Source organism: Notechis scutatus, chromosome 1 (assembly GCF_049901735.1).
Source record: "Notechis scutatus isolate UNSWTSFEM ecotype Mainland chromosome 1, rNotScu1.2, whole genome shotgun sequence".
Taxonomy (NCBI): Eukaryota; Metazoa; Chordata; class Lepidosauria; order Squamata; family Elapidae; genus Notechis; species Notechis scutatus.
The window spans coordinates 153925212-153944431 of record NC_142009.1 but is presented as its reverse complement, the minus strand read 5'-3'; the positions used below and the strand labels follow the sequence as shown (position 1 = coordinate 153944431).

General features: G+C 35.3%; 1 protein-coding gene across 14 annotated transcripts in view; it reads left to right on the top strand.

The window, feature by feature from the left end:
- The window catches only part of MEIS1 (Meis homeobox 1), a 166090-nt gene that overhangs the window by 139486 nt on the left and 7384 nt on the right, over positions 1 to 19220 (top strand). The gene's annotated exons all lie outside the window — the stretch shown is intronic.

The window sequence follows — 19220 nt, the reverse complement described above, 5'->3', positions numbered from 1 at the left end:
TCTATCTATCTATCTATCTATCTATCTATCTATCTATCTATCTATCTATCTATCATCTTTCCATAATGTATACTAGAGTTAAACACAGGGTCAGATAGGCTTCCATGAACCTTATCAAAATATTCAGAGTATGAACTTCCAGATTTCAGAAGAGAAATAATTCCATGTTTTATAATTTCTAATGTGAAGGAATGGAAGAAATATGAACGGACAGCTTAAGCTGCTAATGAACTCGATCACATCTTCACATAGATACATAACAATTGAAATAAAAATATTATAATATTTTCTTATAATTTTCCAAAAAATGTATAGCCACTCTGCTCAAGGATATAGAAAATGACATGTGGCAGATCTTTTGGTACAGTTTCCCATCAACCACCACTTGGATTTCAACAAAGTTTTTGTGACATGCTCTTAAATTGAGTTAACAAACTCAGACATTCATCAGATTGATATTGTGGACAACTTTTATGAAAAGAAATTCATTTGCTCAGTTGTGAAGAAGAAGGGGGTATGTATGAGATGATACTCTTATCCCTTATTCCTCTTTCCTGCTGCTACCATTGCTTTCCATGCAGTGTTATCTTCTGTTGCTCAGTCCACCCACCACAGCTTCACTGTTCATAATAGGATGAACAATTGTACATTCTCTTACCTTACTTTGTGTGCAGGAGCATAGAAAAAGACCTGGCAGCGTAGGTCTAAATAATGATTCTTTTCCAAGTGGTGAAAAACCCAGTAATTAAGGGATTCAGAAAGTGTTATACATTAAAAAAACGTATTAAAGACCACAACTGATCAATCTATAGTTTTATGTAAAGCCAACACCCTTTTCCCGTTAAGACAATGTTAAATAATTGTGCTGTATTTAAAGGGAACAAATAGCTTGTTATTGCAAATGTAATACAAACAAATGCATTTAAGTGTTACAAGTACTGTATGTGTAATTTTTTTAAAAAAAAAATGTATCCAGGGCATAGTTGGATTCACACAATCTTTCCCCCACCCTGTAAATTCTTACGCTTTCTGTCCAATGGCACAATGCTGTGGTCTCAGGGTCCAAAGAAGCAGCTTTGGGAAATTGCAAATGAAATTTGTGTTCCTCTAAATGAGAGGGCAAAGGCACTCCAAAATCTCGTGATTACATTGCATTGTTTATGCCTGGAGTCATTAGAAAGGAAATTGGTATAATCACTGCAGTATCAATTTGAAAATAAAGCCCTTGCTTATTTTAAAATAGTTGGGAGGGCAGGTTTCCCACTTCCGCTGCATAACACCTATGTATTGGGATTATAACTCTGAAAATTTTAGGAGCTTTACTGAAAACACAAGTCTCTAGAGGAAGCTTACTTGGAACTGCAAATACATACATACATACATACATACATACACATACATACATACATACATACATACATACATACATATCACTGTTTCTTCAATGGACATGGATAGCAGTGGATTTTATTTATCAGGGGCTGGTAATTTGGGGCTTTATTTACCATTTTTAAGTGCCTAGATGTGTGGTTGCAAATGATTCCCAAGCATTTCCAAATACGTTTATGAGCAATCAGAGTTACAATAAATGCAAGTACTTGGCTGTAAATTTTAAACCTTCCCAAATTATCCAATGTAAATGATCTAAAATCAATCAGGGATCATCATGTTTCAAGGCAGAGTTTTCCTTTTATCCCATGCTCAGGCATGATTTAATAATGTCTTTAGAGGAGTTGTTTAAAGATTTAGCTATAGGCTGTTCACCCAAGATAGTAAAAAGACAAAAAAGGCAAGAGAAAACAACACACACAAACAGATAGTGAAAATAATGTGCAATAGCATAAAAGGTAGGGTAACATCATGTTATGTCATTTTTGTCAAACAAAATCCAAATTTATGGAAAGGGTTTATTTATATCCTGGTCTTCTAGTGTTTAGGCATTTCTCCCATATAACTGTAATGAATTCTGTTTACAGTTTATTATTCCAAGTGGGTGTAGTTATTTGAGAATGCATATTATAACATTAAAAGATGGCCATTATGAAGTGAAAAAAGTGAAGCGCTTTTTATCTTTTATTTAATATCATGGGAAACTTAATTACACACTTAAAATAAGTAAAAGTTTACTTGGATTGTGCCCATTCAAAACAGGTCTGTTAAATTGGTCCTGTAAATGCTGATTGAACAACAGTTGGAAATAGATATCCCATAGCTATTTTTAACTGAGTTTAATTATTCCATGCTTTTCATCGTCCATGTTTAACTATTGTGGCTTATGTCTGTATTTTTTATATATCTGTGCTATTTTCTTATACTTAACTAGAATGAACTGATCAGTAGAAAGTACTATTTATTTATTCATGTATTTATGCACAGACTCCTGGTAAGACTAGCCTGTGAAAATTTATAATTATTAGTTAATGTAAAACTTTAGTTAAAACCAGCCAATCAGTACAGTATGTAACGGTACATAATACTGAAATCTTACAGAGGTTTTTTGAATTTATTTTTTTGTTACCCAATGTGATCAAACACCTCTCAGTCATGTGCAGTTTCACTGGTATATGGCTAATAAATTGTCAGGCCCAGACCAAGAATGACATAGAACACTCCAGCCAAAGTTCAGTACTTTATTTGCTCACACCAAACTATTCCCAAACTAAGTCTTTACCATTCTATCCCTAACAGATATACACTGGGAGGTTCTATACACATTCTAGGGAATGGTTATCTTAACTTATTTCCTCTGTCTTGCATCCAGCTCTGGCCACGATGCCTTCTCTCTCTCTCTCCCCCTCCCGCCCTCTCTCTCTCTCTCTCTCTTTGTCTCTCTCTCTCTCTCTCTCTCTCTCACACACACACACGGAATGTGTCCCTCCTTCCAGGGAAACTGCTTTTTCACTGTAGCTACCACACACTTATCTCTTCATAGACACAATCCATCACAAAAGGTCAAAGTTCATTATCCGTGATAAGTACTTTGCTGGTAAACCACCGTTCTGAGCTATCCAGCATTTTGCACATGGGCAGGAGAGGACTTCTAGAGGCTGCCCCCAACAATTTCCCAATGATTTGCAGTCTTCTGACCTTATTGGGTCAGAATCCCCTTTCTACCCATGAAAATGAATGAATGCACACTGGAGAGCTTTGCTGAGGCAAAGTGTTGCCCTTCAGAAAGAAAAGAAGATGCTCTGAGATCCTGCAGCTAGGGAGTGTGCCTTGGCAGTCAAAGTACTTCAATTTGACCCCCTGGCCGGAGTGCAGCATTAAATCCAAAAGTTAGCTGGGACCTATTTTGTAACCCTATAAGGACATCTACCAGGCTAGGCAAAACACCCTCACTGGCTCCTTTCCAAATGGAACTATACTCACTCTCGTTGCAATATCATCAAAAAGTAACACGCACCCTTCCCATTTCTTGGAAGAGGAATGTTCCACTACTTTCTTAGCCTGACAATGCACATTTTAAACAGTATTCATAATTAACGTTGAGGAAAAGGAAATGCCAGCTTTTAATTTTAGATTTTCAAACTGTATTTAAAGAGTGGTCAGAGTGCAAAGACTATAGCAGAGGAAGAAACACTTATAGTGTTGGGGCCACTGCAGAGAAGACTTTAGCTCTGACCTCACATTGCACAGTACCCATAGCAGACCAGCGGATAATATAGTATGGAAGGTTAAAACTAAGCAGACTCATCTAGAGTTTGGTTAGACATTAAAATTAATAGAATAAAACAAACTCTAAAAAACATTTAATATCAATCAAAACTGTTTTGGATATATAGCAATAAAGGTCCTTGAGAGCCATATTAAATTATTATTAGAAAATTTAATGTATACCTTCCAAGAAGAAGACATAGCTTGAAAGGCAACTGTCCTGTGATACATATTTTGTTTTGGAATTATCTTTCCTATGTCTAATTTGTTGCTGAAGAAAAATTTATATACCAGCCTTAACCAACTTGGTACGCATGAAGGCTGCAATTCAAGCTTTCCTACCTCCCTGCTTGCTTGGCTATGCTGATTGGTATTCTCAGACCTTAAAGTCCCATGCTTCTGGAAGGCACTGGTGGCATTAATTAGATATTTATGTCTTAAATTTATCTGTTGCCCATCTCACTCTCAAGCAACGCTCACACAAGCACGTTCCCAGGTCAGTTGATCTTGGGACAAACCACCTAAACCCATAACTGAATATGATTTTTCTTTCTAAAAATAACAGTGTATATGATTTGTATAATATCAATAGTATTTTGTTAGGACATTCTTAAAAGTGAAACAATGCATCTTTTGTTGATTTTTTTTTTAAATTCCAAGATCCAGTGCAGTTAGCTGGCAATTTTCAGAGAAGTTCCGGTGCATTTGAGAAGAGACGTGCTTATGGTAATATCCAATACCCGATGTTAATTTTTAAAAAACTTTCAAAATTAATGCAATAAAGGAAAGATTAAGAAAAAGTAAATATAATATTGCTGAGTTCTTTGAAACATAACAGTGAGCCCAAAGAAATAATACTTGTAAATCTGGTTAATAATAGCTGGCAAAAAATGTGAGATATCTTGTTTATCAAGAAATAATTTACTTAGATATCTATGGCTGTTTTCACATACATACACAGGAGGCAGTAAATGAGAGAATGGGAGACATGCAGTGCAAATAGGACAAAATAAACTGTAGGCAAAACAACGCTTTTAGATATGCTGAAGGCGTTTAGTTGAGAGTTGAGATATCTTTACTTTCAAAAAATGAAAAGGCCATTTTCAGTTATTTCAGCTCCAATTATAGATGGCATTCTCTACCTAGTTCAAAATTTTCCTGTTTGGTCTTTTTTGATCTTTTTACTATTACTATTTTCATATTTAATAATTAGTTTGGATTGGTGGATGATAGCAGAAACAAAATTCCTATGGTGTTAAATCTCTGCTACAAAGAGGAAATAACGTAGGGACATGAGGATCCTGGCCATAAGCAGTGAGCACGGTAATTAGATGGAAACATTTGTTACAGTCTTCTTTCAGAATACAAAATAAAAATCGATAGGAAGCATGAATTAATAAAAATAATTTCTAAATATAAAACAATCAATAGATGCTGACATCTAAACACTTAACTCTAAAATTCACATAGCTAGCTTAAATGTGTTCTCAAGGATTATTAATAAAATGAATCCTTGCGCCTAAAACTCAAAACAAAAATAAGGAACTTTAGGGTAGCTATCAACTAATAAATATTGTGGGGGGGGGATTCATCTGGGTGGCCTGTTTTTAGTACAGTCTGAATGAACCTTAGCACTGGAATGGAATAAAATTCTCAACATCAAAAAATACATGCAATTAACTTAATCTTTTTTGAGCTGCATGGAATTAATCTTCAAGGGTGCTAAGACAGAAAGATAACTGTCCTGTATAAACAGTATAGGGAGATCATTGGTGCTTAGGATAAATGAGTACAACAAAACTTCTGGCAATTAGTTGTGGGAGTCTTTGAGGGGTGAATAAATTTTTGAGTTAATGACTTATCAGATATGCTGATATTCAGTGTCTGAAATCCACTGTGTTATAACATCCTTAGCTCTTTCTAATCCTAACAATACTTGGGCAAGAGGCAATAGGAGAGAAGTTTATTTACCTACTTATAGTTCTGCCACCTTGAGCTGCAGTGGAATTAATTTCAATTTACAAACAAAATGCAACTCCCGTTAATAAAAAAAAAAACCCTCCCATCTTTTAAATAAGTGTATCTGCAGCACATAGATGCCCATGCCAACAGTAAGTTAGCAAAAATGTAAAGATTACAATGTAGGGCCAGATCCATTGGGTTATATCCAAGATTTTGTGTGCTGACTTCAACTTGCACAAACAGTTCTCTTCTTGCACTTCTGAAGCATCTTCATAAGTCTCTCACCCATCCCCCGCTTGTATTTGAGATCCTGGAAAGCAGATTTGGGGAAGAGGGCTGGTGGCAGAGAAGAACTGAATGTAACTCACTTTGTGTCCCCATTAGCTTTCTATCTCATTTCCATCTCCTGTTACCTAGAGAAAGTTATAAGCGCTAGTAACATAACTATCATATTACAATTTTTGTTTAAATCTTCTATAGTTGTAGACTTGTTTCAAAATATATATTTTCCTTCCAATTGCTTTAGCTGAAATCCAAGATACAAAATGTGTGTATTTACAATAAAAGATTAATAAAAGTAAGGTTATAGCAGTAAAAGATAGATACAGTTATACTGTACAACTGATACACAAATACCTCTCATAAATTACATTGTTAGGAAATGCAAAGTGAACCTTTACAAAAGGATATCAAGGTTTATCAAAAACAGACTAAGAACTTGGAATTTGTTTGGATTCTTAAGACTTGATCTATTTTTAATAGGTTTAGATACCCTTTGTTTGAAGGTATTTTGTCCTTAAAGAAGTTTAATTCCATGTGTAATGATTAGACCCAGAGAACTAAATTGCCAACAAATTAGGAACTGTTCCAGCAGAGATGCATTTGCTCTCTCATAGCAGGAAAGAATCTGAACCTGCATAAAATACACTATACATTGCATTGCTAAAAAGTCAGCCTGATATTTAAATATAGGGCAAATATTGCTGAATAACAATGTTCTTTTCATGCAGAGATAAATAGGAAGGAAGTTCTTGTAAAAGGGATGTTCCATACCTTTATTTAGTAGATCTTTTTGTAAAAGAAAGGGGACTGGTTTGTTTTTTTTAACAGAAAACAAAAATGCTAATAGTTTTTTGAATTAAAACTAATATCATTTAACTATTAAATGAGATATACTTTTCCCAATTATATTTACTCATTACTGAATGAAACCTTTCACACTTTCAAAAACTTAATAGGCTTAGGGTTAAGTTTATGGTTCAGGAAACTTAATTATGGTTCCCTTTGTTCATTGAATTTACAAATCCCCAGCCAGAATTCCACTGGCTGAGGGCTACATAAATGGATGTTTGTAACAGACAGGCAAACTGTAATTTGGAAATGTTAACACTAGTAAATCTTAAGTATTTCAAATATTTTAAATGATAAACCATGATTACAGTTATTCTTTACCTTCAAATTTGTTATATACAAGTTTAGTGCTAAGAAATTTGAGGATGAAAGTGCAACAACAATTCCAAAGAATAGGTCTGATTATTATATGCATGGAATTGTAAGCCGTGTTTTATATTTTACATATTCGCATTTCGGTGTTTCACATGACATCTGAATTGGGCTGGGAAACAAAACTGATTCTAATTAGCTCTAATCTTATTTGTGACATTCAGATTTTGTCCATATGACATTTGTATGCTATTTTTGAACATCATGATCTTTTGATAGCGTGAAAGGATTTGCTAAGCTTGAACCAGTTAGTAGGACAAAATTAGGGCACTTAAAAGCCAAGGGAGGTAGCAGTGGCAAATTAATTTGAAGATAAAAAATAACCAAACTTGATTGCAGGAAATACGACTTCAGCAACAGAGTGGTCAATGTCTGGAATACTCTACCTGACTCTGGTTTCTTCCCCAAAAACTTTAACCTTAGACTGTCTACTATTGACCTCACCCCTTTCCTAAGAGATCTGTAGGGAGCGTGCATAAGCGCACCAACGTGCCTACCGTCCCTGTCCTATTGTTTCTTTTATTTTTCTTACATGTACCCATTTCATGTATTCATAACTATGTATATACTTATACTTATTATCTTGTAAGCAATTGACAAATCAAATCAAATAAATAAATAAATAAATAAAATTCTCTTGATATGTCTATTTTTTTAAAAAAAGATGATACTAAACTTAATAAAACAATAACACTTAAGTTTGAGGAAACAGAGCCAGTTGTTGCCTTCTTATCTACTTGCATTTAACAAAATAACAATGTTGGAAGGGAGGCCTTCTAGTCCATTCCCTCTCAAGCAGTAGACCCTAAACCGTTCCATACAAATGGTTGTCTAGTTTTATTTTTTTTGAAAGCCTCACAATTTCTGAAGGCAAACTATTCCATGGGTTGATTGTTCTCATCATCAGGAATTTTCTTCTTAGTTCCAGGTTGCTTCTCTGCTTGGTTCATTTCCATACACTGTTTCTTGCCTTATTTTTTGGTCACATCAGACTGCAGTACCTTTCTCTCAAAAGATTGACCCAATGGGCCACAGGGTTGTCTAGTCATTACTTATGGGTAATGACTACAGGTTTTTGAAGGAATTATGAAACCTTTTAGATTCCACTCCTTCATGTTAAAGTTTGATATGGGTGAATGTAGGGGTGGGATTCAAAAATTTTAACAACTGGTTCTGTGGGCGTGGCTTAGGTGGTCATGTGACTGGCTGGGCATGGCTTGGTGGTCATGATATTAGCTGGGTGTGGCCAACTCAATATCACTCACATCAAGGCACACATCTCCTCACCTGGTTTCTCGTGACTCTGGGGATGCTGCAACAGTCGTAAGTGTGAAAAACGGTCATAAGTCACTTTTTTCACTGCCATTGTAACTTTTAAATGGTAACTCCACACAAGCAAAGTACCAGCAAAGGAGGGGGGAAAAACTCCAGAGACATTCCTGAGACAGGAAGTCTAGTCCTGCCAAGAATGTAATAAGGGTTAACGGAGAGGCAGTTTCTGTAAGCAACACCAGAATGTTTCCTTCCTGCCTTCCTTACAGGATTAGGCCAGTAATTTCTTCTAACAACCGGTTCTCCGAACTGCTTAGAATGTTAACAACCAGTTCTAGTGAATAGGTGCGAACCTGTAGAATCCCACCCCTGGGTGAATGGCATAGTAATATATGGTATCAAGGTAGGCAGACTTGGTGGATTGTGTATCAACTGCTGATAGAACAACATTTGGATTTGTTTCATCAAAACCTGTTCTGAGTAGCTGCAAAACTTTTGAAATGTGTTCTAGTGAATGGAGAGCAAGGGAAAAAGCATTGTCGCGTCTGCAAAACCATATGTGGAACATAATGTTGGATGTAACCCAATTTAATATTTCAAAACTTAAGTTGCCTCTAATCTATGCCAGTTCATTCTGATTACATTCCTTGAGTAGTTTTAACAACCTTTATTTAGAACCATGAATAAAACTTACCCTCCCTCATCTTTCTCAGTTATTAGCATGTTAAGATTTTTTTCCTAAATGAAGTACTGAACCCAAATCAAAAGCACAAAACAGGAAGATTGGCAATTTTTCATTTGAATAATCTATCAATTCTAAACCATGTTCCTCAAAATGAATGTATTGATGAGATATTAATAGGTTGTATGGTTTACTATTAGCCTTTTTTCTAGGCAGAAGTTCTACATCCCAGTTATGTAAATATATGTGAGAATTATTCAGTATTGTCTAGTTCCCTCAGCTGTCTCAATATTTACTTATTTATCAAATATAGATATCATCTATGTCACTTTGACTGGAGGTTTACAGCCATAAAAGCATTAAAAAAACCATTTAAACAATTTAAAAGTATAGTGCATCGGTAAAATGGGAGCCAAGTAAAAACAAAGATAATATTAATCTTTAATAGAAAACTCTAATCTTTAGTTCTTTCTTTAGAAAATCTCTGCCCATTAGGATTTGAAAATGCCAGGAGTCCTCTTAAGCAGCCTATCTGGGACATTGACTTTCAACACAGTAGTAAAATCCAACTTAGTATCCAACCCCATAGAATTTTCTCTCTTGTGCTATTTGTGGATTCTGATTAGTAAAAGCAAGTGGCCTTTCTAATTAGTTCCCCATCTCCTCCTTCCTTAGGAGAAAGAACTCCCCAGAATGTGGGTTTTTCTTTTATCAAAGCAACATATGAGGAAAAAGCTGATGGCGCAAAGCCACCCTGTGTTTTCACAGTTATTTATAAAGTATCTCTGAGATTTAAGTGTTCATATTTCATAAACAAGAGAGCTTATGCATCGGTATAATAAAGGTAACTTAACTTTACAAGGTGTTATAGTAAATTATATTGTATGGTTGCTTAGAACAGGCTTGGATCACATCTGCAAGTACAGTAATAATCAGAGTGTTTATTAATGTAACTAAGAGGCTTAAACATGGATCAAGATAGATTGCAGTTCAAGCTTAAAATGTTAGCCTTAGGCATACCATTTACAATTGGGCTTAGTTTCTTGTCTGCAAAGGGAACTAACTTCCTTACTATGCAGTCTAATTGGTTGAACAGTATACAACACTGACAGAATGCAATGTCTATGAAGATTCTCAGTCATCCAGGTCACAGTTGTCTCAAAGATACTTTTTCAAAAGGCAACTGGACTTTGTTTTTCCTTGAAGACATTTCACTTCTCATCTAAGAAGGTTCTTCAGTTCACAGAAAGCAATTTTGAACATCGGATAAACATGTATTTAAAACTTTTTCATATAATTTCTGATAGCCACTCATTCATAATCACCCCAATTTATCTGAATTCAACTTCAACCTGCTGCCCCTTTTGCAGTCCATAACCGCCTCTGGGCAATTGTTAAGCTGCCTGTGGATATTTCTTATAATTCAGTTGGAAAGGAGAGACAGAATTAGCATAGTGTTGGTACTAATATGACAGAATAAAAGTGTTGTAGGGGTCAAGAATATACATACATGGTTCCTGTAATAAACTTACATACAGGCTGCTTGCTAGCCTTTTGTACATTTAGCAGAGCAATGTACAGAAAAAACCTTTCTACTGAGATTTTTGAGTTGGGAAGAGAGTTTATATGTGCATCTGTACTGTACGCAGTGTTTCTCAACCCTTAGTGGCTTTAAAATGTGTGAACTGAAACTCCCAAAATTACACACATTCTAAAGTTACCATGGTTGAAAAATCCCTTCTCTATATGTTTTAATTTATTTGCCTTCAGTTGATTACTTGGACCGGACTATGAAAGTCACTAGAATGATACCAGGGAAAGCATTCCCAGGTTTAACATTATATCCAGGGTTAATACATGTACATTATTGTTATGTTTCACTTTTTAGCCTCTACCATTTTTAATATATTGTTGAAAGTGTTTCATTTCTTTTAGTTAGAGCAGCATTTGAAATAAAACCTAAGACATTATCCTGATTTAGTTTTGTCTGAAGAATGTGGAACATCATTTATTGGCACATTTTCTTTCAGAGATGACCCCATGTCCTGCTTACCCACTTAGGATTCTTTTATTTCTGTTTTCTGTTGACTAGTGATTTCTTAAAAATGATTATACTTGTTTCAGATACAAATTTTGGAGGCAGCTAACCAATATATTGTTCATCTCTGCAGAGAAAATAATTCCAAGACTTTGTAATGCTGATGTGATGTTATTGTAATTCTATGTGAGGGATGAGCCTTTGCTCATCTATGTAGTAGAAGTGTCAGCTAACAATAATTGCTATTGAGAAATCTATTTACATGAGTGTCTCTATTTTCCCCACGGCCTGATACAAATAATGGTGCCCTCCACCCTTCTGCATCAGAGTGTGAGTTGTGCATATGGGGAAACTGCATCATAGGAAAGTTTTCTGAAGTGTTCAAAAGGCGCATATTGACAAAGGATGTCTCTTCCATGCTTGACTCATAAAGGCAGCATTCTCCAGGCATACATATTGGGTATACATACCTGATTTTATCTTCTTCTCTTCTATTTCTGCGCTTGATATGCTTCGTATCAGGCTGTTCCTATTAGAGAGTCCAAACAATGTACTCCAACTTTAAGCAACTTTTTCTGAGGGGTGCATTTATAGGGTCGCATAGTAATGCTTTAAACCAGCGGTCTCCAACCTTTCTGGCTTTGCAGAGCAGCTGAGGGTGGGGGAGAAGGGATGGTTCCACAAGAGCAGCGGGCAAGCACACAAGCGCACACAACTCCATTCGTCCCAGTGATGGGCATCCACACCTGCCACTTGCACAAATGGAGCTGTGTGCGCACCCGCCCACTGAGTGGGCAAGTGGAGCTGGGTGCACACTCGTCCACAGCCTGGTTCTGAATGGGCTGTGGCCGGGGTTGGGGACCGCTGCTTTAAGGTCAAAAATGTATTTTTAAAAACTCAACAGCAAAACAGTACTCTACTTTAATTAGTGCCTTACAACAAATTGTCAAATGATTCTGTAGTTTTTCATTCATAATGTATTTTGCATTATTTGTAGCTTGTACTTAAATTTTTACACAATATTTGCCAACCGGTTGAATGTATTACTTTGTCAAATATTCCAATATTGCTAGAAAAAGATGGGATGGGAACCACTGATAAACCTGATAGATAAACTTGCTATGATTTAAATAAATGCCTCTATTACATTTTTTGAATGGATCCTAAGAAAAGAAATTTTCTTGCCTTGCTTTCCATTGTGTTTAAATGATGTACTTGCATTTCAAGTCCTGAACTGCATTTACTTCCAAGGAATTGAAACCAAGAAAAATTGCCAAACATGACTTCATAAGGTTTAACTTTACATTGAGTCAACTTTCTTTGGAATAGATTAAGAACATAATTTTACAAATAAGAGATGAATTGAAAGCATAGATGGCTAATGAATGGAAGTTGCAGATTACAATCAGCTCAGTAGTGGAACTGAAGATTAAAACAAAACTTTTAATGGTTGTTTTTAGAATTCTTTTAACATTAGGTTCTCATTTTAGGATGTTGTGATTATATCTAACAAGATACTAACCATATTGAATAAAGATAACTATAGTGATCTAGTTTTTCTTACAAGATAGTGTACAGAATTGAAAAGTAAACATTTGTTCATTCATACTTTACAAAGAAGACTATTTTTAAATTTTAAACATAAACATAATTTTAATGTTTTTATTTTTTATTAAAACTATTTTTCTAGACATAAGTAAATTAGTATACCAAAAGTAATACACTTTTTAAAAAATTGCTGAATTTCAAGTTTGGAAGCAATAGCAATTAGAAGTACAAGAAAAAGATTTTTCTGAAGTTGTAAATATAAAAATAATTATACTAAAAGTACCTAATTATAAGGATGCTGTACGATAGCATGTATTTGATTAGTTGGTACTTTCTGGTCCATATGAATGCTTATGTTGCTTTACAAAGCTTGGGAAGTAAATGTGCAAAGTTTAAATTTCTGTTTTCAAGGTGGAATTTCTAACAAAACAGTTTGTGACTTAAGCTCCAGAAAGTACCATATGTTGTGAAAATTTGGTTCAAAAGCATTTGGTCAATATGCTTTTTAAAAGCCAAGGATTTGGGGGGGGTGGGAGAGAGAGAGAGAGAGAGAGAATATAACTCAAACCTTCTAAAGATTATTAAGCAAAGGTGACTTTTAACAGACACTGATAGCAAGGGAAGTACTTGTTTTAATCAGTCAGCAGAAGTATGAATGACTAATTTTTCATTTCAACCAGCAAAGCAGATACATCCGGAATAATAAAGTAAAGTCAAGACTATATTAATATAGGAAAAGATCAGATGTGTATTAAGAAGGCATCCTAGCTAAAATGAAGCAGTGTTTGTTGACCCTATGAAAATATTAATACACTGGCAGTATTTCTTTAGTCAGACTCAGGCCCCAAAGAGAATGGCCAACTTCTTTGTTATTGCTAGATATGCAGCCTCTAATTTAAAAGAAACAAAACTTGTACATGATAATGAAGCAGAAGATCAAAGTTCAAAATTAGGTTGCTGCATCACTGGGTCCCAATCTGAAAGGTGTCACATGACCCAGAGACAGATTTTTATTTTTTTTATTACAGGGATACCCAAATTAGAATGAGCGAGTTGACTTAATAATAATGGAGGAGGGGGAGGACTTAGGACGGAGTGAACATTATAAGAACACATCACATCATGGTGGTCTGTATAGGGGAAGATGGCTCAGTTTAATATTCAAATCAAATCTTTATTACAGCCATAGACCAGCAAAATTCAGTTTAATATTTCTTGTTCGGAAAAGAAAGAATACCAGCTATTATCTGCAGGTAGGGAAAATTGATAAATATTTCATTCCTCCTAATTCATTTTTGCTTCCCTGTTACTGTGTAATGGAAGACTTTAGATGCAAAATTGTCATTTTGGGCAGACTGATGTAAAATATAATCTTTTCTAAAATCATTATACTTTTAACTCTGCTTAACAGTTCTAGTGTTTGAGAGCTTTTGGCTTAAGGAAAAATTTCTACATGGATACAATATTGCTAACCAAAGTCTGTGTGTACAAATAAACTTGGATGTACATTTGTGACAATACATATTGTGAATATATATATATGCAGCTTTTACACTATTTCCAAGACAAGTCTTTTATATTTTTTAAAAAGTGAAAGTTTAAATTCTAAATGAGTTGAAGGATACTGAAGCTATTACTTGGAAAGAGGATGGTATTACATAGCATTTGCTAAGGCTTGGGACCCTTAAGTTAAAATGTGATAACAGTTTATTGGCAAGTTTGAAGATGCAGTGAGATCTGAAAATTCAAATAATTATTGAGCTTTCAGGGACAGATTTCTGGAGACTTAAACCATTTGCACCTAGAGGGGTGGGAAAGGTATTAATGGGTCTTTGCCTTTATCAAGGAGGTTTTGCCTTAATTAAAGCTGTGAGGAACTAAAAATATAGGCTTTCTAAGATACACACTTAAGACATTGTGAAAGGCTTTAATGAATATACTTTTTAAATGTATACGTGTTTGGAATTTGCTATGATGCAGAATAAAGGGTTCTGTTAGAAAAGCAGAGAGGATAGAACAGAAGGTTAAAGGGTATTTTGGAAACAAACAGCTGGACCAGCTTATTTAAACAGAATCAAGGATTGGGAGCTGACCTCCATTTGACTTCTAGGGGGAGGAGCAAGAATGTCATTTTATTACTTTGGCTAGAAGGAAAATGTTCTTTCTTCTGAAAGCACCCTAACATTTGGGCTGTTTTTCAGAATAGTTATTAAACACAAAATACATAGGGGAAAGTCAACTGTCAAGCCTTTGTGGAAAATGTTATTTAAAGAACCAAAGGCCATGGCATGTATGTTTCAGCTTGTATCTTATCCAGGATCACAGAGAGGAAATGTTAAATTAAAAAAAGGTATTAAAATGACATTTTGTTACTTGAAGTCTTCAACCTGAAATTTCCCCCTCCCCTCACTACCCCAGGGGACAACCTTGTTGCTGATAGCTTTAACATACAGTACAATAAAATAAATCTTCATTTAAAAAAAAGAGCTGAGAAGCATTTATTTTAAGTCTTCTAAATTTTCTTAAGAAAGCATTTTAGTCTGTGCTGGCTCCATAAATGCTTCTCATTGAGAATAGATAAATATTCATAGTTTTGGATGAGTATCCAAAACTTTTTAATTATTTGTACCATCATTAGTTTTACTGTTACCATTCTATTATTTATAAGTGTTGTAACATTGTATAAGCTTATAGTTCCCTCTGTATATTACTTCGCTATTGTCACAGAACACAGATGATAGGATCTTTTCTTCTTGAAAAGATGATCTTGTAGATTGCTTCCAATAGAAGATTGTATGGAGAACAAACTTAAATCTATTTATGATACAGTATTTCCCACTTGTATATTTTTAGGAGAATTACTGTATTCCAAATGGATTCTAAACAATATTGGCTTGTAGATGTTGTTGGTCTGGAGGCAAAATACTTTCAGGTAACCTTAAACTGATAAATAGTACCCCATAAGCCTGAGGCTCACAAGCATGTGCAACTTATCTCCAGCCAGAGATCTTATTGATCTAGGATTCCTTAAAAACAGAGTCCCAACTGCCACAAATGGGAAGCCTTTCTCAGCAGAGAAAACCCAGCCTTCTCTGATAATGCAAGGTATATCAAATCAGTCCCTGCTCTAATGGGGAATTTGGCTGTTAAAGCAAATAGGCATACCACCCTATCAGTATACCTAACCTTAACATAAATGTGGGAGTCTATCTAATCTCCTGCTTTGTAGCCACAATTATTGTGACAGTTTGCTTTTGTACTACACACACACACACACACACACACACAAAACCACACACACGCACACACACACACACCATGGCTGCTAATCAGATTTAGGTAAGTGCTGCCTTTAAAGAGGTAAAGCAAGTTTTTTACTGTATCCCTGTCCCTGAGGTACAGTTAAAAGATGTTTCCACAAGCAAGCCTATGGGGGAAAATGCAAACTTATTGAAACTGGTGAAACAGGAGAGGTTCATTTAGACCCTGTAGTGAAGTACCAGGCTAGAAACCAGGAGATTGTGAGTTCATCTTGCCTTAACCATGAAAGCTGTCTGGATGACCTTGGGTCAGTCACTCTCTCAGCCCAACTGACTGGGTTGTTGTTGCAGCAAATTGGAGGAAGAAGGAGTATTAGGTACCTTCGCAGCCTTGAGTTATCTTTAAAAAAAAACCTTCTAAAATCTAAAAGTCTAAATACTATGAGTCAGTATCTAACACAGAGGTCACCAACCTTTTGGACCTCAGGGACCACCAAACTCATAATTTTAAATCCCGGGACCACTAATATGAATTTTGACTGACAGTGGCTTGCTGTCATTGGTGGGAGAGAGAGAGAGAAAGAGATCTGATATAACTTCTCTCTCCCTCTCCCTCCCTCCCCACATCTCTCTCTCACACACACATAAACACACAGAGGTAGGGATGGGATTCAAATTTCTTAACTGGTTCTGTGGGCGTGGCCTAATTTGTGGGTGTGGTTTGGTGGTCATCTGACTGACTGGGCATGGCTTGTATGTAAAAATTATAAATATTTATGTAAATATAGATTTTTTTTATTGAAAAAGAGCAACTTTTACCCAAAATCAGGCAAGGCAGGCAGGCAGATTGAGTTGCTCACAGAAACACAGATTCATTCAGAGATCTATCTATCTGCCATTGGCTAGCTCAGTCTGCACTGACAAATAGAAGCTTCAATCCTAAGGAAGGTTTAAGCAGAGCCGAAGATCTAAAGATTAGCTAAATCTCCTGGCACAGCAGAACAGCTGATGGTAGGGGAAAAGAAAAAAAGAAAAATAGCAACTTAGTAGGCAAGTTTGCCAGGTAAGGAGTGAGTGGGCGGGGAGGGTTCCTGCAGGCCATGTGGGCGGTGCAGCCTTGTGTTCCTGCGCAGCCTGGATTAATTGCTTTGGGGGGGGTACTCTGGGGGTAAGATTTCTCTGCAGACCACCAAAATTTTCTTGTGGACCACCAGTGCGCTCACCGGTTGGTGACCACTGATCTAACATGTTTAAAGAACACCAGTTTGGAGAATGCTATTTTACAGATTTCTGTCTGAGGGCATCAGCTAAGTCTACCAACTAAGCTACTTGACTCAGTGAGGCCCTCAGAAAGCTGATAAGCATAGATAAACATACATTTCCCTTAATAGTGCATCTGATGTTTTTTATGCCTGGAAATTAAAATTGCCTTCTATAGGTAAGAGCATCTATAGTGGAAAAATCAATTGTATGAAAGTACCTCATGATAAATGAAAAAAAACATGTAATTTCTCTTTGAAAATTTGCATGGAAATCATTTTCTGACAGTTTTCAAATTAGGGATAATATATGATAACTCATTGAAGAGAAAAATAATTTTAATTGTTTATTTCATGGTTTTTCTAACGAGAGAAGAAATAGGGGAACCTTTTGATGACCAGTTTGATATTTGTGCTTAATACAAATAGCTATCCAATGATTTGACCTAAGAGTTTACATTTTCGCTTTTATCTAAAAAGAAATGGAGAACTAGTGGAAGTTCATAGCAGAGTTTTATAGGTGTAACCTTTATGACTGGGGTAGCAGCATGAGCTATCATATTTGCAAACATAGCGGGAACAAATTAGACAAATGGAAGGCGGAAATATTACTGAGATAAATAATTAATAATAAATAAATAAAGCCTAATTAAAAATTCATTCTAAATTTCAGTGAAACAGTGAAGATAGGACAGTTTGGTACCATAAAAACAGCATTCTTAAAAAGTATTGTGGATGGAATTGATGTTCAAAATTCTAGCCTGTTCAGTATTGTGTGGGAGGAAGCGGAAACTTAAAATTCAAGTCTCGGTGTTGTTGTTTTCCTCCCCCTCTGTTTAAAGCTAGATGGCAATGGCTGGTTTGTGGATTGGGAATATCAAGCAGGAATGTTATTTAAAATCAGGTCACAGTAGTGGGGATAAAAGGCCTAAACAAAGTTCAGTGCCTTTAAATAGACATGAAATAGCCAACAACAAAAGCTGAAACTTTGTGATTTTTTTATTTCCATTCTTACATTTTATTTTTCATTCCTGGAGAGAGTGTCATATTTCAACCAGGCAACAAAGGAAGATCTAATATAAGATTTAAGATAAGACTCCCCAGAAAACTTTTCTGCTGTGTTAATATTCAGTGATATTTGTATGAAAATGAAGAAAATAAAGTATGAAATATTAGCATCATGTGCATTATTAAGACTGCAATAGTTATTTGCATTTCTATAAATAAAGTCATTAAATATAGAGGAAATTACTTCTCAATAGATATGTATAATACACGGTTAAGTTCAGTTAGCTCTAATTAACTACTTTTACTTTGTACTGTAATAATCTCTTCTTTTTTTCATAATAGTTCCAGAATGAATGAAGGTTAGGGTTCATTAGAGTATAAGTTCAAATAACAAATTTTAAATATGCTTTATCTGAACCGAGTCACTTGTTGCCTCAACCCAGTCTAGTTCTGTGATACACTAATTAAAGTTTAATAAATTGTTTTAAATGTTCAAACTTAGCTGGAGAAAAAAAGTTCCATCACTGTATAGCTATGATATACTCTATGGGTAAGATGCAGGAAAAAAATAAAAAAATAAAATACTGTATAGAAGAAATGGTTTATTATGTTGTCCAAAGCAGTGTGACCTGCGGGAGATAAAACTCCAGACATGGTCTTATTTGATGGTGAACTACCATTACAGTTCATTATAATAAAACCATCACAACAAAATTATGATTGGGAGAAGCAAGGAAGGTTTTGATAAAATAATGAGAGGAATAAAAGAGAATTTACTAGAAAAATATTGTTAATTATGTTAAGTGTGAGTGGGAAAGGGAATGAATGCTTTTATGGATTGGCATCTTTTTCTCACTCAGTTCCCCCTCCCACAGCATAATCTGAATTGAAAAGAATTAAACTGATCTTGTTTCCTGAAAATTCTGCTAACTCCCCCATGAAAAGATGAAATAAAAGTGTCCAACTGTGGCAATGGGAGGCCAACATAAATCACCTCACAATCCAAACTTGAATTTTCAGAGGTCATCAGA